General features: G+C 36.7%; 1 pseudogene; it reads right to left on the bottom strand.

The window, feature by feature from the left end:
• Positions 1 to 2,742: 2,742 nt before the first annotated feature.
• LOC110141521 (developmentally-regulated GTP-binding protein 1-like) lies at positions 2,743 to 14,305 on the bottom strand (annotated as a pseudogene).
• Positions 14,306 to 17,163: the final 2,858 nt, after the last annotated feature.

Below are 17,163 nucleotides of genomic sequence, written 5' to 3'. Positions count from 1 at the left end.
CAGAGGAGCCTAGTAAGCTATAGTCCGTAGAGTTACACAGAGTCAGACAGGACTGAAGTGACTGAGCATGCATGCATGCAGACAGTTAACTATCCATTTCCAATATGGATAGTAAGAGAAAAGACTAAAGAGAAATGCTGAGGGCATATCAAGGAGGACTTTGGGTGCCATATCAAAGAACTTTGACTTTAGTCAGCTGACCAGTGTCATTAATTCTTAAATAAAATCTACTTGAGAAACATACAAATTCCTCCCTAAAACAGTTTTGAGGCTATAGTAGCTTGCATATTTATCTTTCAGTGAAAACCATTTCTATAGACAAAGTGGATCTTTCAAAACACTTTGCAGAGTACAGAGAAGCATTCTGGAAACAATGGGGAGGTGGACTGGATGATAGAAATGAAAGATAGATTTAAGGTAGTGGCTATGTAAATGTGCAGGTGGACAGATTTGAGCAACTTGAGGGATGGTAGGTAGGACCAGCAGGAGTTCTTATATAAATCAGGGCTCTGATCCAATTTATTTCTTTATATTTAAGTTAGAATAAGAAAGCTTTAAAAATAATTATCCTTTAGGATGAAAGGAATATAATCAGTGGAATTTAGATTTGGTAATGTATATTTTTCAAATTTACAAACATAGAGGCTATTTATAACCCTTTTAGAGAATAATTATTTATAAACATATTTTAAAAAGGGAAAGGGGACATTGCTTCATAAACTGAAATAATTAATTTATAGCTTGAGACTGCTGACAAAAGATGCTACTTATTCCTTCACTTTAGATTTGATGGCATAATCATGTATAGTTTTGTATTTTCTGAAATAGTCTAATATCTGTTGGTTCCAAATTTATGCAGATAATATTAAATTAGTTTTGGTGCTCTAAAAGACGTTTAGAACTTGACAGTAACTACTTCCTAATTTTCTTCTGCTCTTATGATTTGCTTTTTTTAATATTTTGTAATATTTACATTTTTATTTTGTAAATTGGGTGGATAGAGTAATACTTCCCGATGTCTTTTACATCATGGTATACCTAGAAAATGAAATATGTATACAATACAAAAAAGGAGATATATGAGGTTGTTTCCTTTAGGGATCACAAGCCAGGTACTCTAACCTAACATATCCTTATCAGACTACTCTAAAGCTGGAGGGAACTATGGTCATCTCCCACTCCCACAGCACATTCACACTGGTTGGAATGCTCTGAGTTAGTTCAAGGTGATGGAATGGACATGTGCATTGTTTAGTGAGTACTCACTCTGATAGCATCTGACATATAACAAAATGCCAGTTGGCTCAAGAAACAGTTGCTAGTGGTCACATAAGAATTTTGCAACAGGACAACCTATAATTATTATGAAGAGCATATGAAAACATGTGTTTCATTGATGAGGACTCAGGATAGGATATTATAAATGCCCAATTCTTTCATTTAAAAATGAAAACACTCAAGACTAAAAAAAATTATGTGTCTTGACTAGGAAGTAAATGAATTGAAGTTAAATGACTGTATTGTAAGTTTTATGAGTTTGGGGACATTTTGTTAATTGCTACATTCCATTCCTTGATACAGTGCATAGCACATGGGAGAAACTTCCCAAGACTTTGTTGAGTCAATGAATGAATGAATGAATTGGCTAAGGTCAAAAGGTAATGACAGAGCCAATAGGAGAATTACAATCTTCCATTTTCCAGTTCAGTGATTCCCTGTGTATAAGACTTATGTGTCACACTGTTATCAGTGTTCTATGAATAATTCATCACGTTGGCACAAGGCACAAAAGGTCATGGACACATTCCAAAATGGAATATTTTAAGGATTTACCTTTTCTTCTGTTTTGTAACAGTTCCTATCAATCATCTTCATAAGTCAACAGGAAATATCTGGGTTGCCATAAAGCTGATATTTATCTCAATATATCTCTGTAAATATAGATATTTTAAAAAACAACAGAAGTGGTCTTAAATGAGCTCTCACAATTTTTTTCTCTTTGGTAATTATAATATTTTGGTAATTACAATATTATACTATTTTGTCATTTTTTCCAATAATATAATATATTCAGGTTTGTCTCTATTTCCACTAATTAAATGATGACAGATGAAAGTTTAAATAAGTAATTACTGATGTGTCTTATATGCAAGCATGAAAATCAGAGATAGCACCATCACTGAAAGGTTATGTCGCTCAAGAATTCATTAAACATTCATTAGCCTCACCTCAGTTACGGTGTCCTTGTTTACATATTTGCAGATTTGCATACTCATGCCCTGAACAAGATTTCAAAAATGTTTATGATCCTATGACCATCTTAATTATAAATCATCAAATAGATAAATAATAAATAACTCTTAATGAATATGGCTCTATTTTTTTTTTCAAGTTGGCCCTTCATGCAGTTCCAAGTACAAGATAACATGAAGATAAATGAAGATCCAGTTTGGGTGCCTCATTCTCCCTCCTATGAATCCTGATCCAAATCCAGAATGGGTTTGGGTTAGGCTTCTTGGTCATGGGGAAAGCTGTAGTGGTTGGCATAGAAGATGGGGAAAGAGAAGGTTTCCATGTCTGAATGACATTCTTATTCCCCAACCATTAACCATTTTTGTGTGTGTTTTTCACAGAGAAACCACAGACTGGAACATATTTAAATTATTTGATAATATTTTCATTAATTTTCAGCAGTAATCCTCCATTGTGGTCCTGGGTAAGGTAACATTGAACTGGGTATGTTTAATCTGGGAACTGGCCTTTGGGTTTGGTCTAAGTTCTTACAAATTTCAGATACTACCAGATCTTTTCCAAAAATTTATCAAAATCCCAGTCATGGGCAGAGGTGGGTACAGTGAGACTTCTTATAGATGATACACAATATCTCAGTGGAGATCTGATCATTCTTATTTAACTAACAGTTATAGAGTATATAAATTGCTTCTTTCCACCTCTTCAGTGAAGTAATTCCCTGTGGTATTGCTATGGTCACGTCAGCATTACGAACTTTGTACTCAGCTAGAATGCTCTTTGGAGAAGGCAATGGCAACCGACTCCAGTCCTCTTGCCTGGAAAATCCCATGGGCGGAGGAGCCTGGTAGGCTGCAGTCCATGGGCTCGCGAAGAGTCGGACACGACTGAGCAACTTCACTTTCACTATTCACTTTCATGCATTGGAGAAGGAAATGGCAACCCACTCCAATGTTCTTGCCTGGAGAATCCCAGGGACGGCGGACCCTGGTGGGCTGCAGTCTATGGGGTCGCACAGAGTCGGACGCGACTGAAGCGACTTAGCAACAGCAGCAGCAGAATGCTCTTTACAGTTTCAGCACCCGGCTCACTCTGGCAGCAAGTGGCCTTCAGAGTAATGCTTCCTTTATCCGTTTTCTGAAAGGCAATATAAAAGGGTTTGCTGTTCAAGCGAATGCCAAAGGCATCCAGCTCATTTTCAATTATATTCTTAGGTCTCCAAGGTTTCAGAGCACCCAGAACAAGCAGGATCAGGTGACACAATCGGGCCACTGCAATGACTTGACGGCTTCTCTACCTTTCCCATCCTTGACGCTTTCAATGATATCTGAGGGATCCAGGAGCTGGATCTTGGTTCCTTTGTGTCTGATGACACAGCGGTCAGCAGAGTGAATCCCGGCGGCCACCTCGGAATATACTTCAGCCAAGCTACTGAACTGCGTGGACTTGCCCACAGTTAGAAAGCCCACTAACTCAACTGAAGCATCACCTCTCTTGGCCACACCGAAACCTTCTGGCTCACCAGCACCAACACCTTTTGAAGAAACGAGTTTTCTGTGAAGCTTAACGGAGAGAGCCTTAAGCAGCTCTAAGCAGTGGTTTTGTACTTTTAGTCCGAGCCACCTCGGCTTCGATCCCAGAGGTGTCGGCTAAGATGCTGCTAATGGTGGCGATTTCCCTGAGGTGCAGTGGCCTCCACACAGACTGCTTCCGTCACACATCTGTCAGCGGACCTGCCACCGCCGGCAGGAGCTACTGCTGTGCGCAGGCGCAATACTTCCTACTTCTCGCGAAAGTTCAGTGTGACTCTCAGTAACTCTCCAGGACGACGCAGAGTGCGCCAGGGTGTAGACAAGCCTTCCGTTCCCCGTTTTTTGAAGAAGGTTTTCTTTTTTAGGGCATGGGCTGTGTCATTCAGTACGGACTTCTGGCTCTTATGTGTGCACAGGTATGTAGTGTCCAAAACCAAATTCTGGACACTGAATAAAACAAAGCCGAAAGATGAGTTTATTTTCAAGGCTTACGGCCTGCAAAACCGGGAAACTCAAGGTGAGCGGCAATGTTTCCTGTTGCTTACTGACTGCAGTTTTTTGTTTTTTAATCACTACATAATTATTTTTTAATGCATAACCAAAATACAGACCACCATAGTAAATTGATACCAATAAAACATGATATTTCATTTGCATTGCATGACAAATGGTTAACGTCCTTCGTCATAAATGAGTTCTTAGAAACCAGTAACAAAGACATTGATATTCCAAAGGAAATTTTTAAAAAGCCAGAAGAAAATAAAATAATGCAAGTGACTAGTAAGAACTAAAGGATTTTTATGGAGTAAATGCAGAAGTTATTTGTCTCTTTCAACTGAGACCTGGTGGCGTCTTCCTTTTTTGGGTGAGGGTAGCTGAGTCAGGATCAACCAAGTCCAAAGGGGGTGTGAACACACTTGGCATTTGTGGATTGGCTGGTGTACTCTGCTAATTTCTGAGAAGAGCTGTCAGTTTCCTGCAACTAATGTTAGATAAAGTTAAATTTCATTTTTCTTTTTTTTTTCATTTATTTTTACTAGTTGGAGGTTAATTACTTTACAATATTGTAGTGGTTTTTGCCATACACTGACATGAATCAGCCATGGATTTACATGTATTCCCCATCCCGATCCCCCCTTCCACCTTCCTCCCCACTGGATCCCTCTGGGCCTTCCCACTGCACCAGCCCCGAGCACTTGTCTCATGCATCCAACCTGGGCTGGTGATCTGTTTCAACCTAGATAATATACATGTTTCAATACTGATCTCTCGAAACATCCCACCCTCGCCTTCTCCCACAGAGTCCAAAAGTCTGTTTTGTACATCTGTGTCTCTTTTTCTGTTTTGCATATAGGGTTATCATTACCATCTTTCTAAATTCCATATATATGTGTTAGTATACTGTATTGGTCTTTATTGTTCTGGCTTACTTCACTCTGTATAATGGGCTCCAGTTTCATCCATCTCGTTAGAACTGATTCAAATGAATTCTTTTTAATGGCTGAGTAATATTCCATGGTGTATATGTACCACAGCTTCCTATATACAGGAAAAATGAGCTGTGGTTCATTTTTCTTTCATGTGCCTACATTTACCAGCTCCATTTTGTCTTCAACGTGAGTGACTCCATTTTGTTTTGGTTCTACAGTATACATATGTGTATACACACATCCACACAAGGCCAAAAGTCTAGTGGGCTGCGAGCTCAAGTGCTTTTATAGGAAGGAATTAGATTGATTCCAGAAGATGGATGTCTTCTGAGTCTGAGGCTGTACTCTGGTCAAGTCAGGTCTGTCCAAAAGTGAGGTTGCAGTTGACAGCACAAGGGGTGGGAAGAATTGGGCTAGGAAAGGAGCTTGAGTGGACAGAGCAGCATTCATACCTGCCTCACCACCTTCACCACACTGGTGGCAGGTCCAGCCTAGCCTCAGAAGCAGGTATCAGACCTCGTTGGTGAGGAGGGGCATGAAAATCTGAAGTGCTCTTTGGGACCATTCTTTGGCCCTTCTCGATGCCACTACTGTGTATGTCAGACTCTATGACTCTTCATCTTTCATAATAATTTATAGTGATCAAATGTTCCAGGGATAAATGATATATTGAATTATTTATTAACGTTCAGTGTGGAGCATTTCATAAACTGTGGGTCAAGAATCACTAGCATCTTGGTGGATTGATGTGGATTATGCTGTTTCCCCTTTCACCATTTATCCGTCTAAGCTATGGAGTTTACAAAGCAGATACTAAAGTGGAGATTTAGTAATTGCCACATTGCCTGTGATTTTTCAGATATAGTGGAAAAGGGAAAAGTCATAGAATGTAAAGTAAGGAAAAGCTGTGACAATTTGATTTTTTAAAAGTTTTGTTCTGAAAATCATGGATCATTAAGTTTGTAGTTAATACTAGAAAAGAGTCTGGCTTTCATCCTGAAAGAGATAATTTATTCACATATAGAACAAAGTTCATTGATTAGGTGTAGTATGTAGTGAGTTAGAATAAACTTTGCTTCCAAAATTAAGTTCAGCATTTGGCAAAGTTTGATTGGTACAGGAGAAACAATGTATTATGTTTTAACCTAATCACTTAACAGTTTTTTTAGGCAAAATTGAGATGTGCAGACAAGATGATTCTAAAGATGAGTAAATTTTTAGCTTTTTGTATTAATACCAAAGTAACAGGAGATGCTTACATAGAAGTTGCATAAGTAATTGAGACATTTCTGTGAATTTATTAATGACTTAAGATGCAGAGGCATACATATAAAACTGATCAACATTTATCTGGCAGTACAAAATTAATAGTTAATATGATCTGGAGTAGAATCAGGATTCAGAAAAATCTTTAGAGTTGAAATAATAGGCAGAATTCACTAAGAAAGTGTTTATATGAGATATCCAGAAGTGGCAAATCCATAGAGAATGAAAGTAAATTAGTGCTGATCAGGGCTTGGGAGAAGCAGGGGATGGGGAGTGACTATAGCAAATGAAGCAAATGATTTCCTTTTGGAGTGACAAAATGTTTTTGGAATTGGATAATGGTAATGGTTGCATAATTTTGTGACTATACTAAAGTCCAGGTTTCCTGAGTGGTGCTAGTGGTAAAGAATCCACCTGCAATGCAGGAGATGTGGGTTCGATCCCTGGGTCAGAAAGAATCCCCTGGAGTTGGAAAAGGCAACCTCTCCAGTATTCTTTCCTGGAAAATTCATGGGTAGAGGAGCCTGGTGGGCCATAATCCATGGGGCCAAAAAGAGTCAGACACAACTGAGCCACTGAGCACATATGAAAATCCACTAAATTTTACACTTTAAAAGGATGAATTTAATGGCAAATGAATTATATCTCAGTAAAACTTTAAAAAGGTACTTATGTTTAATAAACTGGGAATAGAAGAAAAACTTATGAAAAAAGGAAATTGAACATAGTAAAGGATTTTTATCTTGCACATGTAACCAGGTGAAAGTTTAGTTGCATTCTTATTAACTCATGCATGAAAAAAATGGAAAAAAATAGAAGTATATTATCTCTATTATTATGAAGCCTTGTTGTAGATATTATAAAAAAGATGTATATTGTAAATATTATGACATGATATAGATCATATTTAAATGCTGTGAAAGAGAAGGCCATATTATATTCAATGAAGATGGTTTGATTGTCTCATGAAAGTGTTAGTCTCTCAGTCATGCCTGACTCTTTGCGACCCTATGGACTGTATAGCCTACCAGTCTCCTCCATCCATGGAATTCTCCAGGCAAGAATACTGGAGTGGGTAGTCATTCCCCTCTTCAAGGGGTCTTCCCCAACCAGGGATTGAACCTGGGTCTCCTGCACTGTAGCAGATTCTTTACCATTTGAGCCACCAGGGAAGCCTATATAGAACACAAAAATTATAGGAAACAAATAAATTGGAAAGAATTAAAATTCTGGATGAAAAGAATTGTTTAACAAAGTCAACAGCTTTCTTATATGTTATCAACAAACAAATATAACAAAATGAAATGGAAAAGAGAACTCAATCAAAATAACAGTCTAAAAATAAAAATACTTAAATTCATGCGATATTGGCAAAGATGAAGACACCTTATATGGATGTCAGAGATGGGTAATTGTAGGAAATTGAATGAAAACAATTTTGTGTATGCATGTATATACATTTCTCTAAGTAGAGAGTCTAAACAGTCCATCAAATTCTCAAATGAACTTAAGAAACAAAGAAGTTTATATATCATTGCCCATAAAGCAGCAGTATATAGAATAGTGTAGTAAGAATTCATTGATAAATGGGTAGTATAGTTTGATAGACAAATTGGAAATGACAGATCAATGGAATCATAAAGAAAATTAAAAAAATATATATTTGGTGTATGATAATACATAAGTAATTCATGATTAATTTTTAAACAGTATTTGAGAAAAGAGACAAATATTTAGGAAAAAATGTAGTCTTCTTTCCATACACCAAAATTTCAGATTTATTAAGGATTTTATATAAAAATTAAATCTTAAAATATTAGTGGAAAATACAGGTTAATTTTTATGTAGGTGTAGGTCTTTAAGAGAAGCTTCCCTGGTGGCTAAGTTGTAAAGAATCCGCTTGCCAAAGAAGACTCAGGTTTGATCTCTGGGTCAGGAAGAGATCCCCTGGAGAAGGGAATGGCAACCCACTCTAGTATTCTTGCTTGGAGAATCCCATGGACAGAGGAGCCTGATGGGCTACAGTCCATGGTGTCACTAAAGAGTTGGACACAACTTAGCAACTAAGCAGCAACAACATAATTACTTTACAATGCCGTGTTAGTTTCTGCTGTAAAATGGAGTGAATCAGCTATATGTATACATATAGCTGAGTATTCTTTTGCAAACAGGAAAACACAAGAACTTTACTTAGAGTGTAATAGGTAAATAACAAATCAGGAAAAGCATTGTAATATATTTGACAGGATTTAATGTTAATACATAAAATTCTCTAACAAAAACTTCAAAGAGAGAGATCAAAAGAAAATTGATCAAAGGGCAAGAAAAAAGAAATTTCTAAGAAGAAATACAAATAATCAGTAGACATATAAAATGTTCAAATGTACTCAAAGAAACTCAAATTTAAATAACAATAATATAGAACTTGCTAATATTATGAAATTTGATAATTCCCAGGGTTTAAGCTAGAGTTAAGAGATGTGCTTTTCCTTTAATACACTAATGATTGAGGTCTAAAGTGCCATTCATGTTCCTGAATCGCATTTTGCCAATATCTATCAAAAGCCTTACAAAATGTGCTTAAACTTTGTAAACACTGGTCTCAGAATATCTTAGGGATATAATTGTGTAAATACTCACAAATGTCTATTTGAGAATTGTTTTGCAGCAGTTTTTATATTGTTGAAAATTTTAAATAGTATTAAGTAGGTTAAATGAATTATGGCTGTGGAAATACTGATTTTCAAAGATAGTCACAACAGTATTTTCAGCCCCACATGTTCTTCCTTGACCTTGTCACTCCCCAGTTTAAAGAGTTTTCCCTTCCCTTGAACCTAAGCGGTACTTTATGGCTCCTTCACTGAGTAACAGATGATGAAAGTGAAACTGGATGACTTTTAAAGGCAGAAGACTCTCCACCTGATTCTCTCCTTTGGGGTTTTTCTCCCTTGAAACTCAGCTTGGGATGAATCCCAGACATCATGGCAAGGTCACCTGTAGGTGTTCCAGCAGAAAGCCCCAGGTAAGATTGCTGCCAACAGCCAGCATCTACTAATCACCTAAGTGAATAAGATTTCAGATGATTCTAGCCTCCAGCCTTTGAGTCACTACAGCTGATTCTAACTAGAGCAGACAAATTGTTGAATGCTTCCAAATTGCAGATTTGTGAACTAAATGCATACTGTTGTTTTAAGTCACTGCAATTTGAAGTGGTTTGTTATTATACATAGCCATAGTACCTGGAACAATGTTACCTCCAAAACTGAAATGTTGTGAAGCCATTTTTAAAGAAAAACGTAGGTGGAAAATATGTATCTTAAAAATTTTACAGACATTTACAAAGTGCAATTGAGAAAAAGGGTAGATAATAATAGTATATATTATTATATATAGTATATATAGCAATACTATAATACTCTTATTGGAGAAAGACATGGCAACCCACTCTACTGTTCTTGCCTGAGAAATTCCATGGACAGCGGAGCCTGGCAGGCTACAGTCCATGGGTCACTTAAGAATCGAACACGACTGAGTGACTGAACAATAATAATACTATATATCATATAGTATGCAATATATATATATAATTATATTTTATGTGTGTATACAAAAATTCACATAAATATCCAACAGTCAGCATGTGTATATATAGAAAAGGCACTTGGGAAAGTATTTAAAAAATGTAGACAGCAGTTTTCTTCAAATGTTTGGAGTCAAGTGATGCTTCATACTTAATTTATGTTCTTGCTCATCTTGATGATTTTCTAATTTTTCAACAAGTGGACATTGATCACTTGTTCCATAAAGATTAAACAAATTTGAACTTAAATTAATAAACAACTGGTACAGTACCAAATACAGAGGAACCTGGCTCAATAGCTGTTCATAAGAAAAAGACACGTGTTTTAGCTGATTGCAAGTTCAAAATCAGCGAATGGTGTGTTGTAACTATCAAAATGTTAGTGCAAACTTAGGTAGCAATTACAAAATTCTAGAGTCCAGAGGACTGGAAACACACTGAGCAGATTCCCCTTCGAGGTACCACAGTTTTAAGAAAAACAGCAACTGATCTTTTTCAGAAGAGACTGACCCAGATGGTGGTAAGGTCTGAAGCGAGATCATGTGAGGGACAGTAGAAACAGCAGGGAATCCTGTTGTGTTAGAAAAGAGAAAACAGATATATGTATAAGAAATGGGGTTAGACTTCATCTGAATAATTTCAGAGAGCAAGAATTAAGCAATAAATGAAAACCCTAAAGAGACAGATGTAGCTTAATTGAAGACACTATTTTCAATTAAATTGAGCTATTCAAAAACAAGGATAGCCAAAGAATGTAATGAGACCAAAACGTTGGTCTCTGGTTTTGAGGTTCCCATGTGTCAGGATGTTTATAGAACTCTGCTCTTCATGGAAAGGTCTGGTCGGGTATCATTTGAACGAAGACCTGTCCCTTTCCATATCTACGAGTTTCTGTCATAGGATCAGAAACCCGACAATATACTCTGTGGCCAATACTCTATAGTCACTCTTTAGCATACCTTTTTCTAACAGCCTGATTTTCTGAATTCCCAGTCTTTGCTAATTAGCACAGCTGAACTGAGTTTGGCAGTGATTTTTCTCAGAATTAAAGACTCATGTTTTCAGAAGATGATGTGTGTCTTAATTAAGGCTCCTCATTAAAACTCCCTGGCTTTGATTGTTAGTGTCTGTCTCCACACAGCACAAAACAGACATTTGGCCATTTCTTATGTAATTTGATTGGTATAACAACTCGTCGTATTATTCAGCTCCACAAAGCAAAGTTTTAGTTTTTTTTTTTTTTTTCCCGTCTAGATGGGCTATGTAGATATGCTTCTTGTCTACTTTTAAGTGGAGATCCTAACACACCTGAGCACTCTGGTTACCTACAGATTAAAGGTCTTATCAAGTTGTTTGAAGAGTAAAGATTATTTCCTTCTTTTTCTACAGCAATTAGGAGGAACTAATTTAAACTGAGCAGTTTAAAAGAAAGATAATGTCCTCTTAAAAGTTCGTTAAGACCGTGTAGTTTTCCGTCACTTTGGCCCTGCCATCTCACTCTGATTTTGCAGCATTGATGTATTTCAGGAGTTCTCTGTTTATGGTAAAACATCACCCTTCCTTACTTTGCTAAAGCATAGGTACAGGTCTCTACACATCTGATATTTGGGTCAAATGCTCTTATACCTCCCTTCACGCCTCTTCTTTGTTCTTAAAAATAAGAGGAGATTGGAGGGCTTATAAAATTGAGAATGTACTCCCAGAAGATATATGGTTTTACTCTCTTGACTCACATCTAGATACAGTTAAATAATTGAACCCAGCATGCAGCTCTGAGTCATAGGGGAATTTTATGATATCTGCAAAACATTTAAATTTGATTTGTTAAATTGTACCTAAAATGAATCCAGGCAGTTCTTAATAATTCTTAATAATGATAGCACAGAAAATAAAGATACAATGTCTAGGAGAAAATAAAGGTATGTGATAGATAAATGTAATATTAAATACACCATTTGGGTTTCCCAGGTGGTGCTAGTGGTAAAGAACCCACCTGCCAATGCAAGTAGATATAAGAGACGTGGTTTCAATCCTTGAGTTGGGAAAATCCCCAGAAAGAGGGCATAGCAACCCACTCCAGTATTCTTGTCTGGAGAACCCCATGGCATGCTGCAGACCATAGGATTGCACAGAGGCAGTTCATAGGGTTGCCCAGAGTCAGACAGGACTGAAGCGACTTAGCACGCACACACATTCCATTTACTGGAAACAGTGTCTCTATGGAATACCTCTAATAAGACAACTTAAAGTATTTGCTGTGTAAATTTTCACACGACAGATTGCCACTTAGAAGGTATAATAACAGGAGCAAAAAAATAGAGCTAAATGAATGTATGATATATTTAAAAGTCTTTACTAATGATCTGAAAAGCTTTTCAGCAAAAATTTGCAGTGCAAGCTATTTTCAGATGATCTGCACTGACTGTTTATTGCTAGGTGAGACATAAATCACTTTCAATCAAAATTATTCCTAAGAATAATCTATATATGGCTAATTTTTACTTGAGTAGTTGTGAAAATTCATGCCCTACTTGGCAAATTGGTGAAATGTCCTTTTTCTTGTAAGAAGATACATTCATATAGTGGTATGTGTTAGCGCATGACTTGCATTGCTTTCTGTTTGCCCATTTGTATGGAACCCATTCAATTGGACTTAACAAATAACTTTTACCAATGACTTTTGTTCACTTGGTGGGCAGCCCTTGAATGCCATTATTTTTTATTGATTAAGCACAAAATAAATTTTCATCCCACTGACAGTTATGGATATGGTAAACAATACTCCCCATCAAAAAGGGAAAAAACCCCACATTTTAGCTTAATAATATTCTCAAGTGCAAAGGACTAGAAGATGAGCATCATAATAGAACATAATGCTCTGTTAATTTTCCTCTGGGAGTAGTTTATATTTACCTGAATTGTGGATTGGGAGAAGCACAAGTTTGAAAGCCAAATTTGTAGTTCTTTCTGAGTGTATACTGAGAAATCATGACCTTGTTTTCAGCTTTCTTGTCACTTCTCTGCTTTTGCTCTCCTCCTTCATCTCACTCTGTGGCAGGTTGAAGTAATGGGTGAATTTGGGGGTTTTGAAATAGGATGACCTTGGTCTCATCCCAGCTCTATCACCAGCTGTGTGACTTGGATAAGTTACTTAACAGTCTTACATTCTGGATTCTTTATCTCTGAAGGAGGGATAATATTCCTATCTCATGATTTTGTGAGGATTCAATAGGTGAATGCAAGCACAGTCTTAGTGAGAGGCATTGTGGAGGCTATAGTGTAGGACTCAGTGCTTATAGCATTACTGCTATTATTACTTTAACAATGTTCGGTGTACACCAAAGGAGGAAATGGCAAACCTTTGTGCTGATTCTGTTCTCCATTAGTTTAGATGTGATCGAGCAGAATTTTCTCTTCTGTGTGCTCTGTGGTTGTTATCGTTCATTTTTATACATTTCAGTGTTCTTTTCAGGAGAATACTGTACCAGTCTTGAAGATTCACTCCATAAAAGTGGCATCTGCCAGCCATATCCCTAAGAAACTATTCTAATTTATAGGAGCCAGGTGTCTGAAATTGGAGATATATTGTGCTTAGGATGGATTTCTTAGTGATGCAAAATTTTCTTTTTCTAGTCAAAGTATTTCACAGAAATTGAAATAATATTTTGTCTCATCTTAGAAAATAATTTATACCTTATGATTTCTTTAGTTCCTAGAAAACACAGATGAGTAAGAGTAAGTGAGAATCTAGGTTCAACTATAAATTTGTTCACGACATCAATGGTTCTCAAACCTGGCGGCCCATCAAGATATTCTAGGAAGCTTTTCAAAATGAAGACTTCTGGGGACTTCCCTGATAGTCCAGTGATTAAGACTCTGGGTTTCTAATGCAGAATCTAATGGTTTGATCCCTGGTTGGGGAACTAAGATCCCAAATACTACACAGCATGGCTGAAAATAAATAAATAAATAAAAATTTTTGTGAAATCTTGGTCCACTGGGAGTTGACTTGCAGTAGGAGGTGGGGATCTGGTTACACTGTGGGCTAGTGGTGATCTCACCATAGGCACAAGATATGAGTATACCAGAAGAGGAGTAAAGCTAACAACATGTCAGGTTGTGAGACCTGCACTTCTTTCCTGTTGCTCTTAAGTTTTACCATGAGTCCTTTGAATTTCCTTAAATGATATGGCAAAGCTACAGGCAGTTAATTGTCCAGTTGCAGTCACTAGTTTTTCAGCTACCATTGAAACGTCTGCTCAAGGGTGAGAATCCTTGAGCTGTAAGAGTATTTTGCCTCAGAGGCAGTTTGAGTGACCAGGAGACATAGGAGCATGATGAATGGGCAAGTATCTTCTATGTTTGACCCGTATTTTCGGAGATTATATCTGATTTAAGCCTCTACTTTAAAGATGTCTATTTCATTCTGAGAAAATGGATGGTTTATGGAAGGTGTAAAGGATTATTCTAACACAGAACATCCATCTTATACAACGTCCCAAACTGTCAACTTAAGAGTTGACGAATGTGCAAAATGGTCACAATGTTTTACAGTAACAGTCACCTAAAGGTGGAGTCTGGCTCCCCACCCATTAAACCTGGGGCTTGCCTTGTGGCCTGCTTTGACACGCTGAATGTAGTACAAATGATGAAGTACCAGTCATAATGGGTTATGAGCCTGGACCTCAGGAGGCCTTGTAGCTTCAGCCTTTGTTGCTTGTAGAACCCTGTTATTGCCATGTGGGTGAGTCAATCTGGTGGATAAGTAGAGACCAGTGGCACATTTGTGTCGATACCCTGGGTGAAAAACAGCCAAATGTGTGAGTCAAGAGTGATCCAGAGGCCATCTTAGGTCACTGGGCCACCAAGTAGCCTTCTTCATTCTGCCTGAATCCAGAGGGAGTAAGCTAAGCAGACCCAGATCACAGAATGAGTCTGACTATAGAATCATGAGCTAAGTAGATGTTGCTTATATCTAATGGGTATAATGCTATGTAGCAAAAACCAACTAATATACCTGGAACAGTCCTAGTTTAGATATGTTGTTATGGTGTAATTATTAGTAAGGCCTTTCATTCTCAGAACTATCCTTGTTGAAATATAGGTTGTACAATTAAGTCAACAGTACTGCTGTTGATTTGCCAAACAAATTTTATATTTAAAAATGTATTTTAAAATTAGTTATTTTCTGTTTTAAACTTCTTAAATGAATTTCTGTTATATTTAGGATAAAATTATAATTCCTTTCCTGATATATAAAGTCTTAATAATATGGCCCCATTCTCTTTTCTGTAGACTTCTCCCTCTGGTTCCGCAGTCCAGAAAACTGGCCTCCTTTTCTGTTACATAAACAGGTGAAATTTTTTCTTTGAACCTTTGACTTTGTTTTTCCTTCTGTTTCTAATGTCTTTTCTCTTGCTCTATACAAGCAGCTTCTTCTGATCATTAGAGCCCAGCTCAGTGCCACAACCTCTGAGAAGGCTTTCAGAGGTCCCCCACTGAAAGAGTCCTCATTTCAGTCTTAACCACAGCTCACTCTTCACTTCCATCATCTATTTTATCACAAAATATAACTTTAAAAATGTTAGTTAACTTGATGTCATTAATCTTTCCCATTAACAAGTAAACTCCTTCAGATAATTGAAACCTAAGGTTTTAGCAGAGTACCTAGCAGAAAGGAGTGAGGTAAATATCTGGTGAATAAATGCTGTGTGCTCAATTCCAGACTTAGAATTGACAGTCCTGGATTTGAGTTTTTCCTCTTCTGTTTCTATGGTGTTTTATTTTGAGTAAGTCACTTACCCTTGTGGCACCTGTTTTATCATTTTGAGCATATAGAAACTGGGATATTAAATGTGACAATGAATGTAGAGTGCAGGGTTGATTGGAATGTGTTATTAAATGTCAGCTGTCATTGCTAGCCATTCTCTCTTCAAATGATATGATCCTTTTTACAGCAAATAGGTACTTATTTAAAATGTATTTTTCGATAGAGATTAAGTGTTTTCCTTAAGGTTCAAGGTCTTTGCTTACCTGTATTTATCTCAAAGTGAAGAAAGCTCTGCCAACCCCATCCCATTCTATCCTGTGTCCTGTGAATTATTATTTTTTTGTTGACTGATTGAGCTGAAGGCAAAATAAGAGTAGTGGCTCATCCTACTATCAGTCTTTTCTGTCATTTATTTCTTGTCTTTCAGATTACAGCTTTTTTTTTTAAAGCTCATTTTGAAACAGACAAATAGACTAGTTCTCCTTACAAGTGTTTTTCCTGACAACTGAAACAATATTTTAGACCGATATCTCATCATACCACCTCAGCATAGCTTTGAGAATTATGAGATTTGTTACTGATTTGAAATTGAATGATTACAAGACTGGAATTGTGGGACTAAAAAAGCCAGTGCTGTTTTCAAAGAAATGCTTCTGCATCTCAGAACATGTTGCTTGTGAAATCATTCTATTAATAAATAAAGTTACTAATGCATGGATATATTACATATATTTCACAATAACCTTTTAAAATGAATTAAATGTAAAACAATTTAAATAAGGATAAACAAGATGCATTTGTATTATATTTTTTCCCTAAATATTTATTTGTATCATATAAAATGCTTATTTTTTGCATCTATAGAGTACCCTAAATACTTTCTGTAACAGGACAGACCATGAGAAAGACATTGACGATTTAGGCCTTGTCTTTCCTCCCTTCATTTGACATCCCTTGCCAAATGGAGTGTAAATAACTCAAATTGAAGATATGTAGTATTTTCCCTCTTTTTATTTTTAAACTGAAAGTGTAACATATGCACATAGCAAATCTTTCAAATTGTACAAATGTGTTTATGGTAAAACATCAATTCTCCTCTCACTGTTGATTATTATTCCTCCAGTGCCCCCTGAAAGTAACCTCTGCTGATATTCTTCTGCATGTCTGTTCTGTGCATATGATTTTACATACATGTAGATGATGTTTACCTTAAGCGTCTAGAAGAATCTCTGCACTCCCAAATGGTCCTTTGCTTTGGACAACTTCCTTAACCTTTGTTATCTCAGATGCATCACCTGTATAATTTTTTTTTAAATCATATGAGGTTTATTTTAA

This window comes from Odocoileus virginianus, chromosome 1, assembly GCF_023699985.2.
Source record: "Odocoileus virginianus isolate 20LAN1187 ecotype Illinois chromosome 1, Ovbor_1.2, whole genome shotgun sequence".
NCBI classification, from domain to species: domain Eukaryota; kingdom Metazoa; phylum Chordata; class Mammalia; order Artiodactyla; family Cervidae; genus Odocoileus; species Odocoileus virginianus.
Note: the sequence above shows the minus strand (reverse complement) of the source record. Positions and strands in the feature narration are given on the sequence as shown.